Source organism: Amblyomma mixtum, chromosome 6 (genome assembly GCF_055824585.1).
Source record: "Amblyomma mixtum isolate Tamu chromosome 6, ASM5582458v1, whole genome shotgun sequence".
In the NCBI taxonomy this organism is placed as follows: Eukaryota; Metazoa; Arthropoda; class Arachnida; order Ixodida; family Ixodidae; genus Amblyomma; species Amblyomma mixtum.
Window position 1 is genome coordinate 157,189,854 of NC_143017.1, and position 23,027 is coordinate 157,212,880.

General features: G+C 46.3%; 1 protein-coding gene across 1 annotated transcript in view; it reads right to left on the bottom strand.

The window, feature by feature from the left end:
- LOC149340921 (uncharacterized) overlaps nt 1-23,027 on the bottom strand; it is a 114,853-nt gene that overhangs the window by 10,964 nt on the left and 80,862 nt on the right. The gene's annotated exons all lie outside the window — the stretch shown is intronic.

Sequence of the window (23,027 nt, forward strand, 5' to 3'; positions counted from 1 at the left end):
CTGAACTTGTATAACCTGGTATTGAAATTCCAAGCTTTCGTTCTGAATCAATAGCATATGCTGTGAAGCAAATATATTCGGTGTATTTGCTCTCCGTCGACAGAAAAAATACTGTTTTCGCGGATATAGTCGCTGTCTGCGACAAACAGCGTTGACGCAAACAAGAGTTATGTTTTTGAAATTTACGTGGAGGACATTCAGCAGGATTCTTCGAAGTTGTGTGATTTTTGACTCAGCACGTCCTGAAAACTTTCGAGTTCACCTATTGACCAGTGTTAGTTCCAAATTCTACAGTTCAGATGGGTTCATGGGGTGTTGCGAATGCTAGAATCGTTGGTGAAGTGAGTGGGGCGATGATATTACTGCCATCGCTGGCCTTTTTCATCCCTGGAGGGAGGCCGGTGGGGGTAAAACGATTGGGGAGTTTCTGTTAGAGTTAAACCTTTTAGTTGAACAATGGCAACCTGCAGCTAAACATTCTCAGCTATTTGCCGTTAATAGCTCTGAAAGGATTTAGAATATTCTGGCTTAATTCTAGAAAGTCACAATCATTTAAACTTCACGCTAACTGGCAATCTATACATTTTTTTTATTTACTCGGAGAGATAGGGGTACGTTAGCACTGACACGGGGACCTGTTCTCACGAAAGGAAAAAAAAATCTATGATTCCATAAAAACTGAGAACACTGCTCTGTACAGCACGACTATGGTACGCAGTACGAAATACAATCTACAATATATGTTTTTTCCTTTCTTTTTTTTTGCCTTCAATAGAGAGAGAGAGAGAGAGAGAGATAGACTTTAATGAGAAAAGAAGAGGTCTTTGCCTTCACTAAACAAGTCGCTCAACACTGGTGACAGCGGGATGACAAAGCCATCGACATCAGGCTGGTTTCATGATCCAACTCTTTTTTGCTGGCAGCAATGCTTAGTCGTCGGACGGCAACACTGTGTAGCAGCTCTACCGGAAAGGCGTCACGCAGCCTGCATTGGCCAAGGACACCACACAGCTTCTCAGCGGGTCACACGGGTTTGCGCGAACTGCTTCGGCGCCATTAATATGCGACTAGTCAAGCTTAATTGGCGCCGTCTATACAACGCGACCCCGCGACGGGACTCCGCAGCTTGGGATTCACTCCGCGTCCTCGTGGCCTGACGATATCCTCCGGGAGTACCATGAGCTGCGTCTTGGGTTAAAGCCTTCGTCTCGTCTCATATACAACGAGAATGGAAGGAAGTCGAGCAGTGGAAAGGGGGTGCACATCAAGGGCGGCAATCATAGCCCAATTTGCAGCAGCTGCGTGGCGCATAGACGGCACCCATTACGGCGCCTTCTCCTTTAATTCTGCTGCCCCGGTCATTAACTCACTCGGGACTCAAGGGGCAAGCCGAAGGCAACGACGAAATTGGCGGCCTGTCAAGCCAAGGGACTGTCCATATGTTTTCACTGCAGCGTTTGACGACCTCTCCGCGAAGTCGATCCAAAAATAGAGGAAGATAAAGAAAAAGCTGTGTGTTGATGGGTAAACCGCTATGCACCCTGGCCAATTCCCCGCAGTGGGTATGGGCCATTAAGCCTGAGGACATCATCATCATCATCATCATCAAACCGGACATCGTCAGCGCGCACGATAACATCCGTGGGGCGTTCAGCCCAGCACATGATGTTTCTTTGTCTGTTGTGTGCAGTAGCAATTAATAGCCATTGTAGGCGTCGTGCTTCCGCGTTCTTTTTGTGACCGAAGAGCAGTAATCAGAATGTTATTCCTACTAACGTTACATTATTCATTTTTCCTGCATTTTTCGGTATTCTGCGAAGCGGCGCAGTACTTCCTGCCTATACCGTCGGCACAACTTTGGAGGCACATCAGCGTCCTTTAATGCTGCTGCGAATTTTACGCAGCTCCAGAATTGCAACAGTTTGTATCATTTTAATTTCCTGCATTGTGTTTCTCAGCGCTCTTCTTGCGATATTAAATAGAGAACGTGCGTCGCACAAACATTGTTTTGAAGAAGCTAGCAAAAAAAAAAAAAACTGTTCGTCGTTGCGCCGTAGGGTCTCAGTGATTTCCTACAGGTCTCGAAAATTAGGCGTGACGTTATGGGAAAGCCGCTTTAGACAAACACCAAACAATACGGCAGAAAACACGAGGTGGCGACGCATCAATAGAACTTAAACCTGCGCAGCCCTTTGTTTTCAACCGTGGGCACTCAAGTGTGAGTGAATGTCCTGAGCCTATATAGAGGCGAATGGAGAAAATCAAAGAACCCGGAACACCGTCGCAGGGGAAATTTACGCCCTGCAAGGACGTAAAAAAAATAAAAGAAAATAGGCTGAGGTGCTTGGGCGCACGAGAAGAAGGGACCGGTGCCATTTGCGTGCACTCGCACACACGCGAACGCATTCGCGAGAACACGCGAGAACAAAGGGAGGCTCACGCAAAAAGAGGAGGTTGGAGGGAAAGAAGTTTGCGACGATTCACCGGCGAGCTATAAGTGCAGTGCCGCCGTAGAAGGGGGTCTTCGCTGCCGCTCGCTATAGACATCGCAGAATGCGAAAAGGCGCGCCGCCGAGGGAAATTCATGCCTTTCCGCGCCTCGCGTAGCGCGCGCACAATGCGGGAGTCGGCCCCTCTTCTTTGCCGCCGTCGTCTCGGCGAGGGGAAAGTGGCCCACCCGAATGCGTCGGAGAGATTCAGAGCCCGGGTTTTCGGGCGCCGCGGCTGAGAACAAAGGCGCGAGCCAGCGGAAAGCTGAAACGCTGGGGACCGTCGGACGGGTGCGCGCTGCGTGCGCGGGGGCTGCTGGGTCTCCGAGGGCTCCCTCCGTAAGTGGGTGAGCGAGCTCGTGAAGACGGAGACGCTCGGTTCGGTCCCCACGGCCAGCGCCCGTTCTTCGCTGTCGGGATGTGTGAGAGAGCGTCAAAAACTACTGAATTTTCGAAGTCTATGTGGGACGTTGCGATCGTCACTCTCACCCGACCGGGCGGGCGACTTTATGGTACTAAATAAAAAAAAAAAAGAAAAAACGTGGGTTGCCTCCTGAATCTGTTTACCATTGCAAGTAAAAAAATTGACACACGATTACGATTAATGGCAATGCGAAATTTGAGCTAAGCACTTCACGTATTTTAGTCTTGTGATATGCCGACGTCATTTTCGCTCTCGAGGGTATTCGTCTTCTTACGTGCCGCAGCAGTTGCGCCTCCCTATGGAAAGATCCGGGAAGGGTATACCTAATTGTCACCCTCCGGGATGCTCCCGAATGGCTAGTTGCGGATGGCTAGTTGCGGATGGCTAGTCGCGGATGGCTAGTCGCGGTAGCTAAACGGTGCACCAAGGCACCTGCAGGGCCTTGTTACGCCAAGCGGGAGCAGATAGCGTTTGCTATCGCGATTTACCCAATCATTAAAAAAAGGCACGCTACGAATAACTTCAGTCCATCTCGATAGCAAATATCAGTTCTATCGACATGGACAAGTAAGAATCCCCCATTTTATGCTAAACAAAGCACTAGTGGTGGGCCACCAACAGTGCCTAAAAATTCGCATGGATCCCCAATTACACTATGCGTTGGCAATGCGAAAACATGCGATGCTTTTGATGTCTTTGGCGGACCAAACTAAGGGAGGGGGGGCTTGTCAGACTCACTTTGCTCTTTCCGCTCAATTCTCTTCCCGAGCTCTGCCCGTCCACCCTCTGCCTGCTGCTACGGTTGGCAGGTGGCAAATGACGCTACCTGCCACCTGAGAATCACGTGACGCCGCTTTTTTTTTTCCCCTCAGTGAGGCTTGTAGCGCTATCGCATCAATAATGCAGCGCACTGGGCTAGCAGGTTTTCGGTGATTTTTGCACTGTGCGCCGGGCTGACAAAAGACACAAAAAGAGAGACAGACGAAGCGCTTCGTCCGTGTCCTGTGTTACTTACGTGTCGTCCGTTGTCCGATCAGTGCACAGTGCAAAAATACTCTAACGGTGCGGTACCGAGCCGCCACGAATTATATTGTTCGCTGGACGCGTCGGCCCATCGCAAAAAGTATAGTTATATCGGGATAGCATTGCCGGCTGGACCTTCACGCTGGCTCGAGGCATTAGTGAATCACGGTTCATTCTCGAGGTCCTTGCCGTCTTCCCTACTCTACTACTTGGACTGCTCCATTTCCCTACTACAAAAACTAGCCACCCTGTATACGCAATGCCTTGTGACCTCGAGAGTACCGGAAGCTTGGAAGAACGCTAACATTATCTTAATTCATAAGAAAGGAGGCGTCAAGGACTTGAAGAATTACAGACCGATCAGCTTATTGTCCGTTTCCTACAAGGTATTTACTAAGGTAATCGCTAATAGAGTCAGGACAACCTTGGACTTCAGTCAACCAAATGATCAGGCAGGCTTTCGTAAAGGATACTCGACAATAGACCACATTCACACTATCAATCAGGTGATAGAGAAATGAGCAGAATATAACCAACCCCTATATATAGCCTTCATTGATTACGAGAAAGCATTTGACTCAGTGGAAACCTCAGCTGCCATCCATGCAGGCATTGCGGGTGTAGAATCAGGGTGTAGAAGAGTGTTATGTGAAAATATTAGAAGATATTTATAGCGATTGCACAGCTACTGTAGTTCTCCATAAAGTCAGCAATAAAATTCCAATACGGAAAGGTGTCAGGCAGGGAGACACGATCTCGCCAATGCTCTTCACTGCCTGCTTACAGGAGGTATTCCGGGGACTGGAATGGGAACAGTCGGGGATAAGAGTTAATGGAGAATACCTGAGTAATTTGCGATTCGCTGATGACATTGCCTTACTAAGCCACTCAGGACAAGAACTGCAAAGCATGACCAATCAGTTAGACAGGCAGAGCAGAACGGTGGGGCTAAGAATTAACATGCAGAAAACCAAAGTAATGTTCAACAGCCCAACAAGGGAACAGCAGTTCGCAATTGATAGCGAGGTGCTGGAAGTAGTAAGAGAATATGTCTACTTAGGGCAGGTAGTGACCGCAGATCCGGATCATGAGAGGGAAATAACTAGAAGAATAAGAATGGGGTGGAGCGCATATGGCAGGTTCTCTCAGATCATGAATGGTACCTTACCGATATCCCTAAAGAGAAAAGTATACAACAGCTGTATCCTACCGGTACTCACCTATGGGGCAGAAACGTGGAGGCTATCAAAGAGGGTTCAGCTTAAGTTGAGGACAACGCAGCGAGCTATGGAAAGAAAAATGATAGATGTAACGTTAAGAGATCGGAAGCGGACAGAGTGGGTGAGAGAACAAACGCGGGTTAATGACATCTTAGTTGAAATCAAGAGGAAGAAGTGGGCTTGTGCAGGGCATGTAATGCGAAGGCAAGATAACCGCTGGTCCTTAAGGGTAACGGAGTGTATTTCAAGAGAGAGCAAACGTAGCAGGGGATGGCAGAAAGTTAGGTGGGCGGATGAGATTAAGAAGTTTGCGGGGATACAGTGGCGGCAACCGACAAAGGACAGGGTTAATTGGAGAGACATGGGAGAGGCCTTTGCCCTGCAGTGGGTGTAGTCAGGCTGATGATGATAATGATGATGATTTCCCTACTTTACTTGAGTGCAGTTACACTCTTTCCTTATATACACTGGTGTGCACTTACGTCCCGAGCTGTACAAACACAATACAGATGGTATTAAAGCAGAAATCTTGACTTCTCAACGTAGCTTACATTTCTTGGAACAGTGGGCGGAGACGGAAACACAACGCAGCGGACAGGACAGAACAGCCCCGGCACGCACGCATGCACACGCACGCACAAAGAGAGAGAGGAAGAGAGAAAGAGAGAGATAGAGACAAAAAAAGGCTCTGAAGACGTGTGAGGCACCATTCAACGCAGCTTTCATTTTAATTCGCTTTTCCGAAAACAGAAAAACCAGTTTTAAACAAAGTAAGAAACTCACTCGGAAAAACCGGAACACGCTGGAGAAGATGAAATTACTTTGTGCAAAAGCGAGAAGAGTGCTTCTCTGCTGATAAATGTCATTCGATGGCTTAGAAAACAAAGTACAATATTATTTCGCTTCAGTTTAGGCAATGCTTTTTCCGACTAAGAGGTTCTCAGAAGAAAAGGAACTGAAAAGAACTTTGGAAGGTGCGTTTGGGCGCGGGGGAGCCAGTGCCACTCGGTGGCACACGCCATCGCAGGGCTACCAACGTGCTGCTGACAACAAAAAGAAATGAAAATTGTATTAAAAAAGATGAAAGTTCTCCATTAGGCCCCACATGAGTGTAGAGGTACGGTAGAATGCCCGCAGCAGTGATAACGTCATTGATGCCCCGCGCTTTGGTGAATCCGTTTTTAGTGCGCGCGTTGTGTCCAGTAAAAAGACCAACTGAAACTAAAAAAATTCCTCACAGAGGAGAGATAACAGCAGCGAAGGTAAAATGGTGCACCAGTGGAAGGCAAGGTATCATGGAAATAGTGGAGTCTGTTTTGATAAGCAGACTCTGTTGAGAATAGTGTCTTGTCAGGAACTAGCAGAACATATCCGCCGCCGGCGTTGCCCGGAGCAAAGGAAACGCGTTCACCGTCGGTCTTATCAGAGCGCTTCCCAACATTGCAAGGCGTAGAGATTGGCGGCTCAAGCAAGGTGTGCCGTCTTGAATGGTCTGATAGCGCTGCAACCACTGCTTCGTTCGGTAGCTGTTCTTAGTTTTAAGCAAGCAACGCATTAGAACATTTCTTTACTACTTTTGAAGAGTTCACCTCAACGAAAGCTTGGTACGACGCTATAGGTTAGATGAGATGAAATCAGTTAATTTGATTACAGGATATATATTAGCTTGGATAGGCAGAAGTTTTGGCAGATAAGCTCGTTTTGAGGGTGCATTGGAAATATTTAGAGTGAGGTACAGCGAGCAGCCACCAAATACAGTTTCACTGTAGTCATTGTGAGCTAACGTCAAGTAGTGGAGCAGAGAAGTGTAGATGCGAAAAAATATTAGCGAATCATTTATTGGGTGAACTCCTTGCTGCATAAAAAGGACAAGAAAAGAGCTTGATGGTGACTGGAGCAACATGCTAATGAGGCAGTTAGGCTGAACTCAAAATATTTATAATGAGTTTTGTGAGTTTCAAATAACAAACTTGTAACGCCAGGCGACATGTCTCACGCTGTATGACGATAGAAAGACTATAAAACAATGCGTCGGGCTGTAATAATAAAAAAAAAAAACACAAGGGCAGGATACGCTCAGAAGTGTACGCAGCAACATGGTTGCGATGTAAAAAAAAAAGGGAGGGGGGGGGGGGGTCTGAAGGATGACAGCTGGAAAGCGAGCTGCGCAGAGAAGCAAACACTCCTATCTGTCTAAAAACACCGAGACATGAGGTTAATAATAATGAATTATTTGGGTGTACACGAGTGCAATCGTTCGCTTGATCTTATTTAATAGCATCATCCCTCTTAGCTAATGTTACACAAGAATGGGGGCATGAACAGTAACAAGTGGCGTTGTTTTCATTTATCACGCGCTCGGCCTCCGATCTCTTTCTGACCAGAGCAGGATGGAACGCCGCAATATCTCTTCAAAGGAGTTGATGTTACAGCATAGCTTCGTCGCCTGGGCTCGGGTTCCTTACCTGCTTCAGCTGCTTGTCCACACGTGACATTCGTTTATTGTTACTTCTTGAGCGCAGACTTTCCGCGCGTCGCTCTTTTCTTCAAACTCTACAAGCGTACGCTCCTCTCGACAGAGCGCAGTGAAATGTGACCCACTTTTTCGTGTGGACTCGGAAGGACACCTTGAAACTTGACGGAGAAGGAACAATGAGGTAAGAAAAGGCAGAGACGAAGGTGGCAGAGAAATGGAAAGCAAAGCTTCTGGGCAGCAGGCATGGCCAGTCTGTCAGAAGTCAGAGGGGGAAAAGAAGTGCTGTACGTCGGTCCCTTTCAAGCGCGTCGCCGCCGAGGGCGAAACGTGCGAAAAACAAAGGGATGGGATTTCTTCGGTGCTGCGGACGTGACACAGCCAGGCGTTCGAAAGGGACGGAGAAATGAAAAAGCGCTGAGCCGTTAAGTCCGTGAGCGCCGAGAAAAATGTGGAGGACGAAAAGACTGCAACTGAGCACAACCAAAGGAAAAAAAAACAACATTGTTCTGTCTTCTCAGCGAAAACAATGGTGAGTATGTTTTTCTAATATACGGCCAGGGATATGCTTAGTTTTAAGGATGGTGCGTAGCGTGTGCCTCAAGCAGAGGAGCACATTGAAGCGATGTGAAATTGAATCCTTTAGTCCTAAGGTATTAGTGAGAAGCATAGCTAATGTTTTTTTTTCTTAGTTTTCCTCTAGGCACATCATCCTTCACAAGCCTTTCTAAGTAGAATATGCAGAAATAAAAACAAATTTAGTTCAGAAGCTGCTTCTTTTAATATTGCCCTTAGCAGTACGCGCTCTTGATCAGCTGGGCCTTGTTCGCTTCGGTGTTTTTTTTTTTATAGCTCTCGCAAAAAGGCTCACGAAAAGCAAACTCGCGTCATGGATTACAAAAGCTTTTCGTCACCGTACTACAGAGATTGGTACCTGAAAGGCGTGGCATACCAAAATTGCTGGCTACGTGGATCTTAAACACTAGCTTATTCGCGTGCTTCGTTAGGTTAGTGGATACACAGAGGCTTGAAATCCTATGAATGCCAATTTTTCGGAAACCAGCTAGAAATATTTAGTGATTGCTGTTTTTATGACTTCCTTGAAGAAAAAAATAAAAGCCATAGAAGCCTCAAGAAATTTTAAACCAAGTAAGTATAATACGTGCAGGCGAGGCACAAGAAAAGCAACAAAAAAAAATTCCTAATACAGTATTTGCGTTTAAACCAGTACCCACAAAAGGATTCGGCCGAGAGCGTTTTGGCACACCTTGATAGCGATTACGTAACCTCTCAAAAAAAATGTTGAATGAAATAGACACATATTAACCCAGATTGCTAGAATAAAAAAATAAATGTATGGAGGGAACAGCAACAGTAACCTCGTAATAGGACCAGGGAATTAACATGTACCATATAACATCTTTTTATTTTATTTTTTAAATTCGTTGTTTGCAGTTTACTCATTAAGAATTCCCAGCCACTCAGCTTTGCATAGAAGCTCACTCTCACCATTCAAGCAGCCTCAAACAGGTCCACACCCCAAACGTAGCTTTTGCAGAGATTGGCGTAGAAAAAAAAAGCATGTAAGATAAAATAGACTAGTGAGGAATTCTGGACGATAAAAGAGAAAGGGAAATTTTTGGTGCTACGACGAAAGTAATTCTCCCTGCATAAAAGAAGAACCAGTAACGGTTTTCTGGACTATCGAGTCCCGTTCCATGCTCCGCCCGCCATCGGTCCGAGTCGATAAAGTCATTCACGCTACAGAAACAATGTTGCGTCACGTTCCTCTATTGGCACGGGCTCTGGCTGTTTTCGAAATGAACTTTCTTCCATCAGAAACGGACAGACTACAGCAAACTCTTGCTTGAGTTAACTTTGAGGGCCCACGAAAAACGTTGACTTAACTGAAGGTTGATTCAAGTAAATAATAACTTTATAACAGCGCAGAGGGCGACATACGAGAATGCCTTGAAATGATGTAAACAGCTTATTGAATCATGTAGAGAAATTTGTACAAAGTGCACAACAAGCTTCGTGGCTTATTTGCATAGCCGGCTTCCCCCACGAACGTACTTACGTCTCGTTTTGGGCTGTTCTTGAGATCCCGGAGAACTTTAAGCTTGTTCGACCAACGCAAGTACTTCCGCTTTGCAGTCACGTCAGTTTCTGAGATAATACGCACATGCACTTCAAGTAACTGTCGTCTGCCACTAAACATGTTATGACTGCCAACAAACGAACGAAAAGAAAGACTGAAGAAAGGAATAGCAGGGAGCCTAACCAAGCGTATACGTTCGTTTTTGTACGCTATAAGCATGGGCAAGGAGTTACAGGGAGAGAAAAAGTAGAAAGAGGAAAGAAAAGTTTAGTTTGTTCAGAAATGAATAAAAGTAAAAGGAAGGAAGGCAGGAAGAAGGAACGAAAGAGAGGGAGGAAGGAAAGAAAGGAGAGAGAGAACAAAAGAATGAAGGAGAGAAAGAAAGGAAAGAAGGAAAAAGGCAAGAAAGAAAGGAAAGAAAGAAGGAAGGGAAGAAGGACGAAAGAAAGAGAGAAAAGAAGGAGGAAAGGAAGAAAGAAAGGAAAGAATAAAGAAGGAGAGCAAGAAAGGAAGAAACAAGGAAGGAAAGAAAGAAACGAAGAAGGGGTAGAGTTCGCCTTTTGCTTCCTGATTTAAACTTGGGCGCCACCATTGCGAGCGAAGTACCGCTAATGCTACACTGCTCAAAGGGCTACTCTAGCAGCCTAGAGCGCAAAGCTTCGTGTTAAACAAATTACAAACGCACGCTTCAATCCAGCTCGCCTGTTTGTCTAAATTAAATACTCGCTATTGGTTTGGTTTGGTTTATTAGGGTTTAACGTCCCGAAGCAACTCAGGCTATGAGGGACGCCGTAGTGAAGGGCTCCGGAAATTTCGACCACCTTGGGTTCTTTAACGTGCACTGACATCGCACAGTACACGGGCCTCTAGAATTTCGCCTCCATCGAAATTCAGCCGCCACAGCCGGGATCGAACCCGCGTCCTTCGGGTCGGCATCCGAGCGCCATAACCACTGAGCCACCGCGGCGGGGCAAAAATACTCGCTATTGAAAAAAGCGGTCAGCAAATTTTTTACATGTCATGTGCAGGAATACTGCTGAAAATGGCCGGAATGCGTACTATTCTACCATTCTGAAATGTTCGTTAAAGAGGGATTCACTCAAGCGAGATTTAATCTTCCTAAAAACATGACGCACCTAACGTTGCCTCTTTTTAGGTATATTGCGAAGTTTTTATTTGAACTTCCCGCCTAAACATGCTGTGTTGACGACAACAACGAAAAACTAATGATATGTCCAAGTAATACTTAATTTACAGTTTCGCTACAGAAAACAAAATAATGTCCGCTTTCTTAAGCGAAGTTTAATCGCAGTTAATTTTTCTACAAGTGTTTCTGCAGCTCTTGAGAGGGCAGTTCTGTATAATAAGGCGGATTTAGGAAATACAAATAACTGGAAGAGGCAACAAACAAAACTAAGTTCTTAAGCTGCCTCTGCTCTCGTAAATGCTCAAACGCTTCGGGCTGCTTTAGAGTTGTTCTGGCATGTGAACGAAAAAAAAGGGAATTTTATTAGTTTTTTTTTTCGTTCACATGCCAGAACAACTCTAAAGCAGCCCGAAGCGTTTGAAAAAAAAGGGGAATTTTATTAGACCCGCCGCGGTGGCTCAGTGGTAAGGCGCTCGTCTACCGAGCCGGAGTACCCGGGTTCGAACCCGACGGCGGCGGCCGCGTTTCAATGGAGGCGAAACGCAAGAGGCGCCCGTGTGCTGTGCGATGTCAGTGCACGTTAAAGATCCCCAGGTGGTCGAAATTATTCCGGAGACCTCCACTACGGCACCTCTTCTCTTTCTTCTTTCACTCCCACCTTCCTCCCTTCCCTTACGGCGCGGTTCAGGTGTCCGCCGAGATATGTGAGACAGATACTGCGCCATTTCCTTTCCTCAAAAACCAATTTACCAATTTACCAATTTAATTTTATTAGGAAATGAAAATGAATAACGGAAAAGAAGACCTACATCACCGTCTTTCAACATGTTGTATATATTATACCATCGTGATGTAAACATTTTAAAAATGTGAAGGCATGAACTACCCGCTTCGTAATGCCGCCAGATCTATTGCACAGTTCGAGCAGTAAAAGAATAATAATATTTAGTCTCACTGAACCTCGGACTACGACTAAGGAGCACTGGAGAGTATTCTTGTGCCTCGCACTGCCACCGGTGGGCAGAACGGTTGGAAGCTGTAACGACTGTCCGTATCATGCCTAGGCAAAGAATAGCCTCGCTTTTGTTGTGCCCTCTTACATAATTCTATACTTAGTCGGTCACCGAAGCAGCGCTGTAGGCGGCATTCCACTCTTGTCACGGGCCATGTTGTTTCCCCTTTCCTGCTACAGTAGAGGAAGAGAGCACGCCATTAACGGCAACGACAAGCACTGCAGAAAGCACTGCCGACCCAGAAAGTTTGGACAAGCAAGCTGACATTTTCGCTGTGGCTCGACAAAAGTCGACAGACATCCCTATCATGTTGCTTCGGCACAAAGTAAACATAGGAAGGAGCGTTGTGGACGTCACACTATTGATTCAGGGTGCTGAGGACAATGCAGGCACCGTACTACCGTCAGCTAGCTGAAGCAGATGAAAATTGCGAGTAGCCTCGCGGAAACTCGCAACCAAACCTCTAAGACCGGTGTAGGCTTGTTGATCATTCATTGCCACGAGAAACCCTGGGTCCTTATAAAGCAGTGGGCGGAGCGGGATGTCAAGCGCAGCTTAACGCCGTGCGCGAAAGGGGCGGGCTTTGGTAAAATTTAGAATGAGCAACACCACCAATCTCTTGTCGCGCTTTGTTATAACAGGAAACCTTAACGACAAGAAACGCTCTGACAAGGGAGGTTTACCAAGAACTGTTAACGTTCCCTCTTATAACGTTCGCAGCGTGTGACGCGATGTCTGGAACAGGTCAGCATATATGCCCTCCCGTGCTGTAGTTTCAGACATAATTGTAGTAAAATCAGAATACATGTTATACAATTACACAATAGTTACTGAAGGAAAAATGACAAGATATGTGATATACAGTATAGTGACTTTGGCTGTTTGATTATACAATAGTTATGGGCGTTGCAAGATGCAGAAAGCGTTTACGCAATTTTGGTTGAGCATTATACAAAGTCAAGTCAAAGTCAAAGTCATTTTATTCAGGCAGCAGTAATAGGTGCCTAGGAGGCAGACATAAAGGCAAATTAATGCCTGACTCAGTGTCGGCCCCCTTCCCCCCTTCCCAAACACATCACTCAACAGCAGGTACAGTCACATCGTTGAACAGAGTTTCGAGCAACGTAAAAGGAACACATTAATACAGCATAGCATACAGGGCTAAGTCATACTGCGAGGAAACAAACAGCCAAAATAAATCGCATGCAGTAATAGGCAGAGAAAATAAACAAGCGGGAACAATAAAACATTCACAACAAAAACCATCTGGTGTCTACTTGGAACCCAGAAAAAAAAAAGGAAATAGTCAAAATTGTGTGCTAAAAAAAAATGTGTTAATGTTTCTTTTAAAGGCTAGAGCTGAAGAACTGTCAGTAATGATATTCATAACCATGGCGTGCTTATTCAAGAAGTCAGGAATCTGATATGTTAACTTTTGTGTTCCGTAGTTTGTACGAATCCTGTCTCTGTTATAAATGGTATGCCGGAAATTGTACATGTGTTCTTTATGAAGATATTTCTCAGTGAACGATGATGCATTCTGTTTGATTTGAGTGTATATAGCTAGTGCTAGTTTTTTACATAGGATGTTTGTGATAGTCAGGATTCGGTGTTTTTGGAATAACGGTGCTGAATGAGTTCGGCGTGGGACATTTTCTATTTGGCGCAGAAAATGTTTTTGTAGCACATGTAGGTTCTCTAAATTTGTTTTTGTGGTCGTACCCCATACAAGAAGACAGTAGTGCAGACGGGAGTGTATTAGAGCATAATACAATTGCTTTTTTAACCATGGCGGTAGCAAATCCTTTAGTTTATAGGTGAGCCCAATCGTTCTTGATATATCTGTTCGAACTTTTGAGACATGTGTAGACCAGTTTAGGTGTTCCTGAAAGATTACACCTAGAAATTTATGTGATGCAACGCGTTCAATTTGCTCATTGCCGAAGCGCAGAAGAATGTCTGACATACATTTATTTTTTGGTCGAAATACAATATATTTTGTTTTGTTCGTGTTTAGGGCTAGTTTATTTACGTCAAGCCACACCGATAGGTTACACAGCCAGACATTCGCCTGCCTCTCAATATCTACAATATTCGCACCAGAAAATTCGCAACAGAATAGTTATTCTTGGTGTAGGATTTTTGGCGGAGATTTTTGTTATTACTGAGTTTTGCCTTGATTTCTTTATAAAACAGTTATTTAATGAATGATTTACCGTCTGCACTAGCACAACCGCGATGCTTCCGTCAGTGTTCGCCAGGGGTGCTTTTAATGCTTCATGAAAGGATTTGCGGCTGGCACGCCTTGATCTGGTGGCTGAAGAAGAACCGCTATGCGAAGCGTGAGCCGCGGTTGGCAAGCCAGCACGCATGCTGAAAATGGTCGCATTCGTGACGAAGCAGAACGCGCGGGCCGCGAAAGACCCACTCATCGGCCCAATGCGTGCCAGCCATGAATCCCTGAATTAAACACTAAACGTCCGCCACATATACTGACAGAAGAAACGTGCCGGCGTTATGGCGAGGATCAGAACTGCAGAATAGGACTGCAAGTACTGGGTCGATCAAAAGTTCCCAGACCACAGGGACCGCTACGCTTTCGAGCGCTATAGCTGGACGGTTACGAAACCCCCGAAGTCCAAAATCTCTATAGAGGAAAGGAGAAGTATTATTCACACGTGTGAGAACCTTGATAGCTTTATCGCTATCATAAGTGTCAGGATATGCCAATGAAAAGCAGACCCTATGGTCCGGAAATTTTTGAGCTGCCCTGTACCTCAATGTCCGCCTGCACTTCCGCAGCTAGAGCGCGGTAGGAAGCAGTTTGTTCACAGCTCGCATGCTTCGTCTTTTTTGCACCTGTAGATATGGAGCTAAGCGGTATGTGAACAACTTTTAGTGCTGCCCTGTCCATTTCATGCTTCTTGCTGAGGTTTGTTTCGACGTAAAAATCCGTCAGCCATAAATGTTTTTGTTCATGCAACAACGCAGTGTCTACGGCCTTGCGGTATTTCGCTGAGTTGAAGTAACGAACGAGCTAATGGTGAACCAGCGAAGCATTCTGTAGTGGCCGGTACTTGGGGGACATGTGAAATAAAGAATGGCAGAGGCGCAACAGCGAAACAAGTGTAGGGTGATGCATCGCAGTTAGCGAAGCTTCCGGCACGAAAACTTCCGTTTACTCGCCAGCCAGGTCTAAGAGGCAATTAGGAGCATCCACTTAGGCCTGAGGGATTCGTCATTTGTTATCTGTCCGGACAACGTGGCGTTGCGTTCCATCGATCTTTTTCCTGGAAGAACGCATGGGGTTCCCCCAACCCCCCCGTTCCCTCCATACACATTGTTTCCAGCCGCGGACTAGATCGACGAAAACACTTGCTAGAGTTGGGTGCACAGAAACTGCTTCCTGTTGCGTTCGAGTAACAGTTATCACCTAGCGGCACTTGCCCTCGCTTTGTTTTTGTTTTTTCTTGTCCGAAAAAATTATGCGCACCAGTACCGCTGTCTGCATGCAAACTTCCTTGCTCTGTACAGCAGCTAAAGCGGCAGCATCTGTACGCAAAGGCGAGCTCTTGCATTATGGCAAGTGAGAAAAATTTTAGTGCGGACAAAACGAAAAAAAGGTTACTGGACGATCAGACATCTTGTGCGAGGATTCAGCGAAAGCAGTTGGATTTGCCGTCGAGGCGGGCGAAGGTGGGTCGAGGGTGGCTGTGGTTGGGTGAGCAGTCCGGGGGGTGGGATGTAAAGGTGGCTGATAGGTGGTGCTTCTGGAAGGTGGAGATGGAAGGAGGACCCTCCTCGCTTGGGCAGGAGGCTTCACTTCAAAGTGCACCGTATTATCGGTGGGGCTCACAGTAGAACTGATTTCGCAGTAAGACTTGAAGGCTAATGCGCGCTTGACCTGGATTACCTCACTGCTCGAAGTGCAGTAGGGTATTCCTTTGTGCAAAAATGCAAGACACCTTCCCGTTACGCTTCTGTTTAAGGAGTTCCGATAAAGACCCATTCATTCTTCGAAGCTATAATCTGCTTTTGTAAATAGACGCACTGTTCTTTGTAGAGATCACCTTTAGACCTGTACTGGCGATCGACGTAGGCTTCTACTGAAGCCCGTGCATCGAAGCGCTGACTGTTCAAGTTGCACGTTAGCTCATTTCGCGATGTACGGCGTCCGCACAGGTGAACAGGTGTATAGAGCACCTGTGCGCAGTACGTATTTGCACAGGTACACCTGCGCACCTGAGTGCACTACATGGCGGACGTACGGAACAAAAATGAGTGGACACTAGAGACCGGAAAGTAGGAGACAGGGAAAGCGAACACTCAGAATAACCGTTTAATTCATTTAATTCAGTAAAAAGAAGAAAATTCAAGAATAAAATTCAGTTCCAGGAACCAGTGGTAGCGCGTAACAGGAACCCTGCAGCAAGGGCGGTTTGTGTCACTTCGTAATTGCCGCAGAGAGGACTGTGCAGCAAATTCTATTTGCAGCAGTATAAATACAGTTTCGTTTCACGGATACCGAACTCCGCTGAAACCCCAGTGAAACACGAATAATGCGACGCGAACGACAATGACCTATCCGAGACGTCCGTTAAAATGTCGCTTCCACAACAGTGAAGTTTGTCTCGCAGTGTGCATAATCGAGCCGTCTCTCCCGCTGTTTGTCGCCACAGCTCTGCTGCAGCTTCCGTGCTGTCTACTGCAGATTTGAGTTGTATAGTTTGGTTTATTGGGGTTTAACGTCCCGAAGCAACTCAGGCTATGAGGGAGGCCGTAGTGAAGGGCTCCGGAAATTTCGACCGCCTGGGGTTCTTTAACGTGCACTGACATCGCACAGTAAACGGGCCTCTAGAATTTCGCCTTCATCGAAATTCGGCCGCCGCAGCCGGGATCGAACCCGCGTCTTTCGGGTCAGCAGCCGAGCGCCGTAACCACTGAGTTACCGCGGCGGGGACAGATTTGAGTGAGAAGGGGCTTTTAACACTCCGTGGCAGGTTTCAGCGAAGAAATAAAAACTATTCGGGCACACATAACCTTAGTTTTGTACAGTTAACTCGTTTGATATCAATAATTAAGCTTTAACCTGAAAGAACTTGATGTGTTTACCAGTGACGTGGTCTAAAGGAAATTTTACCAAGACGCGTCATGCTGAGGCCATATGTGCATCTGGAAGGCCGGGGCTGACGAAGAGCTGCTTATTCTGGGGTCTCGCATTTGTAAAAATTACAGACCTGTTGAACTACTGGCACACTTGAACAGGATTTCAGCGCCAAAGGGTTTGTCACAGTGACAGCGACATGGCGTCACACTGCTGCACATATCCCACAGAGTTGGCGAGAAAGCAGTGCCGTCTCTATACTTTTTCTTTTCTTCGTGAACCTGATGCATTTTCGTGAACATGCGTTCGTGGAATTCAATAGCATGATATCAAAGGCACTGTCAGTTGCTGCTCTGTTTTCTCTCGATTGCAGTACTAGAATGGTTCTGCAAAGAGCAGTTAACGCGATTAGAAAAGGTGGTACAGATTCTCCATTATGTCTCACAAAAACTTTGGCGCACACTACGCTTTCAAGATTTCATATTGAACTGCGTACAAACAGCAGACTAAACTAAATAAAACTGAAGAAAAAGAAACAAGTGAATGAACTGGTACCTTCGTGCCAAAATAAAGTGGCTGGTGAACTGAACAGCGCCCGATAGAGACCAGTACGTCGTTAATAGGCATGTGTAATCTATGCAAAGCTGCTTATAAATCAGGAGACTTCTTTCGAAAGCGGGATAATGCGTCGAAGTGGGAAAGCGAGCGCGTCGCTGGGGTAAAAAGAGGAAGAGGAGAGTACTGAGGAACTTGAGAGAAGGATTGAGGTCCACGTGCAGTGATGAATTTATTAGCAAGCATTAAGCAACTTGTCACAGCCTATCTTTGTTTTTTTTCCTGCCCATATATTATGCTCAAGATACGGCCCATATTATGTCCTTTCAACGACGAATATTACTACGCCCCTGCGGCGACACCGTATGCGCGGAAAACGAGCCGTGGGCTCGCCTGCTTTTTAATTTCGAAAATACGCTGGTGCAAGCGAATCTACCAATGATCCGGGAACGTCCAGGAAAGCTCGTATAAGAGACGTTTATTTGGACTCACGATCAAAAAGGGACATCCGTCCCTCTAGAAAAACAGATACATTGCGGCAACTGATGTCGCCCTGCTGTCTCAGTCTTGCGGCGATGTCTGGGCAGAATCAATAATTGAGATCTTTCGGTGGAGGCGGAACGGAAAGGCGCCCGCGAGCTGTGCGATGTCAGTGCACGTTAAAGATTCCGGAACATTATTCCGGAGCCATCCACTTCGGCACCTCTTTCTCTTCTTTTACTCCCACATTCCTCTCATCCCTCACAGCGTGGTTGAGCTGTCTATCGAAACGTGAGACACTTGCTGTGACATTTACTTTTCTCAAAACCAGTAATGTTTTAATTGAAATAAAGCAGCAGGCCGCTTCCGTATAGTCGCGAGCGACATGAAACCTGCTCGTGTGTACTGAGAACCGTTCTTCGTCTTTTTCAGTTTGATTTAACTTCTAAATCAAAGGAAAATACAGATATAGCCAGGAAAGCTTCAATATTGTCTCAAAGCTCTGTAATGTTTATTTTTTCATGCTTAATTCCGCCGGAACACGAGTTTGTCGCTTTATTTGTGATATAAGACGCAACCAGATTTATCTCGAAAGATCGCAGCCAGGCGGAAGTGATTCTTGTGGCTACTTTGCATGCCGTATCTCGGAAGTTGATGGTCAGCTTCAAGTTGAGCACGGCAGAGAGCGGCAGGCACTCTGTGCGACGATCGCCGCTCACCCTTGTGGCTACGCCACCGCCGAGTCATTCAGTTCTTTGTGGGCGCAGGTCTGCCCAATAAACAACTTCTTTCAAAAGCCCTTTTCGATGCTTTCATGACTGCCGTCATCACTATGTGACAATATCTTGGGAGCTCCTGCGTCTCTAATGGTTCTGTTACTAGCTGGCCAATAGGAGAACAGTAATTTTATTAGCTTCGAGAACCATTCAGTATATCGTACGGATATTGTGATAAACTCGTTCATTCTGCATCGTTTTCTGTAACGCATTGGTTATAAGGTGACGTCATCTATTGCATCTAGATTGTATTTGAGTATAAGACACCGACCTCCCCGCTCTGAAACCTGTTTCGCTCTTGGAAAATGACAAAACCGACACACGGCAAAAAAATATTATTCAATAATTTTTTGAAGTGAAAAATCCAGTGTTTACATCCATAAGAAATAAAGAAAGAAACCGTTCGGAGAGCACAGTAAGCTGCAGCTGTAGATGTATGGTATTCAGAGGACGCATGGGCGCAGTTGAAAGTTTCGCGCGACATTATCTGTTATATGACAGCCTCCATAGCGTTTCGCAAACATGCAGATGAAGTTGCTTTCAATTCCCCACAGCATTTCCTTTCTTTTTTTTTTTTCGCAAATCTTCTGCCGCCTTGTGCTTTTACGAGGGCACCATACGACCTGCTGCCTGGCCTGCCAGAATGTCTGCAACGCGTAGAAGCGGAAATGCGCCCAGCTTCAGCACAAAACCCTCGTCCTTTCACACAGATAAGAGTGGGGCACGAAAGACACAAATTGCGGCAGTCACCTTTGCCGAGGGACCACCAGAGAGCAAAAAAGTGTCGGGGTTCCGCCATCTGCTCATCTTATTCTGCTTCATCCTGGCTCTCGGGAAGAGGCCGGGAGGAAAGGTGTTGCGGGAACGGGGATGAAAGAGACGCTCGAAACTATAAGCAGACTAATCTTGCTGGGTGAGCATCCGTAATGGGTTCGCCGGCTCATTTCCCCCTGCCTGGTGGCTGCGTAACACGCGCAGAAGCGCTGCGTTGCGAGAAGTACACGTAGCAGCTTCCACAGACGACGGATGCGGGGCTTTTTTAGCATCTTTCTGCGAACGTTTGCGGAAGAGATTTGTGCTGTTCGAACCGACCGAAACAAAGCTGATGATTTGTATCGTCGGGAGGGGCGCTGGTACGGTTTGCGACAGGACGAGCAGCGTCGGTGAGCTTTTTGATACGTGGGACCGTAAAGGGCGCCCAACCGTAGCTTTAATGGTAATGAAAGGGGACAGCTGCCAACACGCACTCATCAAAACATTTATGCTCAGGCGATCGAAGGGTTGGCGTATGTCGACTGTGAGAGGTATGTGTGTTAGATACACGCTGGAATAGAGCATCTATACAGAAAGTTAAGAAGTTCTTGCATGTTTTTCATAATAATAAGGGAGTAATTACTCATTGACATCAATCCAAGCGCAGCCATACGGTTACAAAGGAAAGCTATTCAGCTTTCTCAGAAACTTCGCAGTTAAAGAAAAATTCGTCCTGGTCCGGGGTTCGAACCCGGGACCACCGCTTCACCGGAGCAGTCGCTCTACCAAGTGAGCTAACCGGGACGGCAAGCTTATGGTGGGGCGAGAGCGAATTGATCAATAACTCGAAGTGGGAACAGTGTTGGTCAAATGCTTAGAGGAATCCCTCAAGGTTGAGTAGATTTGTAATAATGGAGTAATTAGTCATTAATTACTATGGACCAGGACGAATTTTTCTTTAACTGCGAAGTTTCTGAGAAAGCTGTATAGCTTTCCTTTGTAGCCGTATGGCTGCGCTTGGGTGGATGTCAATGAGCAATTACTCCCTTATTACAAATCTACTCCACCTTGGGGGATTCCCCTAAACATTTGACCAACACAGTTCCCACTTCGAGTTATTGATCAATTCGCTCTCGCCCTACCATAAGCTTGCCGTCCCGGTTAGCTCAATTGATAGAGCGACTGCTCAGGTGAAGCGGTGGTCCCGGGTTCGAACCCCAGACCAGGACGAATTTTTCTTTAACTGCGAAGTTTCCGAGAAAGCTGTACAGCTTTCCTTTGTAGCCGTATGGCTGTGCTTGGGTGGATGTCAATGAGTAATTACTCCCTTATTACAAATCTATTCCACCTTGGGGGATTCCCCTAAACATTTGACCAACACCGTTTTTCATAATGTTTCTGCGGTCAAAGGTCAGGCGTGATAACGAGATTGGTGCTAGTAGCTTTCGGTGAACAGGCGGAGAAACATGCAATAAAAAACCTCATATACTGCGGAAACAGCGCTTCTTGTCAGCGCTGTGTATCGTCCCTTCTCATCCTCTGGCTTTGTGCCGTTGCGCTGTTGCACAAGAAATAAAAATCACGTTCTTTCGGCGACGATGGATGCAATCACTCCTGGCTTGCTCTTTTAGTACTGTGATAATATGCATTAGTGAGCCATTTTATGTAGCTTTAAAATTGTGTAAAAGCGCCTCACACGCGTCCGTGTGGTGTTCCTTTAGTTGGAAGTGAGTTGTGTTGGCGCCCATCGTAGTGTAAACATTGTGTAAGTGCAAGTCAAATGTTTTGCGGCGCCGTGCATTGACTAATCGACTAATCCTATGTGCATGAGCCACCTCGACGGTAGGTAACCGCCATTTGTCTTGGATCACGGCTTCCACAGCAACAAGAACGCGGCCGGCGTAGCCGCGGTGCATAGGCGTCCGGAGCGTGTTATGTCAGCCAGTGTTGAAAGTTCTCTTTTCAAGTTGTTACGCCATTTCTAAGCCTGCTAACGAGACAGACAGGTAGCCCATTGCTGTCTTTATTTTTTGATGAATGTGGGCTAGTTTTTCAGCCTGAATTGTTTAAAAGGAAAACAAATTATACTATTTTGCTCCTCTCTGGTGAACGCTTCCTAAAAAGTGATCATCTTCAATGCTGCCTAGAGGAGTGATCATTTCCGTTATGCTAATGTACCACGCCCCAGTACTCCGCGCGGGGTTGAGAAATAACAGATCTAGAATGGAACGCCGTGCAAGAAATGAATGATCTTTTGTCGATATGTTAAGATTACTTTTTGAGTCATCATCTCAGCGTATTCTACGCGGATGCTGGTTCGCATGCCGTCAGCGTCTGTAAAAGACATGGCTCAGGCCATCCTAAAAAAAAAAAATATCCACAACCATTGTCAAGAGCTGAAGGAACTTGTTTTCGATTTGTCATTAAACGCGGTCACAGGACGTTTCAGGATAGAAACAAGCACACACACACCCACTGCAAACTACACACAACACACAGACTGTGCTACCTTAATCTTCTATATCTACAGAATAATTTTGGAAGTTCTGTTAGCTGCAGGTCTTCCTTTTTACCTATCATTTAAATAACACGGTTCATCACCGCTGCCAGGCGCAGCGGATTAGAGGAGAGAGAGAGCAAAACCTTGGATTTAGAAATAAAAAGGCAAAAATGACATCATTGCTACAGGAAGCAGGAAAAGGAGATAATAAGCAGAACATGGCTCTGTCCTCTAATCCGGATTTGGGCAGGTAATCCGAGCGAAGCCCTGTTGTGTTTCGCAAGCTGCAGACGGAGCCGCTAGCGCCGTGAACAAAGCGCATAATCGGAAGCCAGCCAGCTACGTTATCACTGAATCCGCATGCGGGGAGAAAAATGAGATGCTTTATTCAAGCAACTGCGAAAAAAAAAAGTGCGAACCACAGCTTTTTCATAATGGAATTCGTTCCCTTGCACAGCCGCCGCGGTGGCTCAGTGGTTATGGTGCTCGGCTGCTGGCTCGAAAGACGCGGGTTCGATCCCTGCCGCGGCGGTTGAATTTCTTTGGAGGAGAAATTCTAGAGGCCCGTATACTGCGCGATGTCAGTGCACGTTAAAGAACCCCAGGTGGTCGAAATTTCCGGAGCCCTCCACTACGGCGTCCCTCATAGCCTGAGTCGCTTTGGGATGTAGTAGTAGTAGTAGTAAAAGACTTTTAATCAACCATAATTTACAGGCCGAGCATTTCGACCGCCTGGGCGACCAGAAGCCGCTGTTCTTCTTCCCCTTCAGCGCCAAGCCAGTCGAGCCAGGTGGTGATGGATAGAGAGGGTGGGGGGAAGGAACCCGACTGCTGAGCAGCCGGGCAATAGAATAGGCAATGGGCCAGGTCCGCATAGATACAGGGGCAGTTGGGACAGGAAGGGTCCGATCGATAGCGATAGAGGAAGAGGCGGGACGGGGTGATAACTGCATTCATCTGAATGTGCCG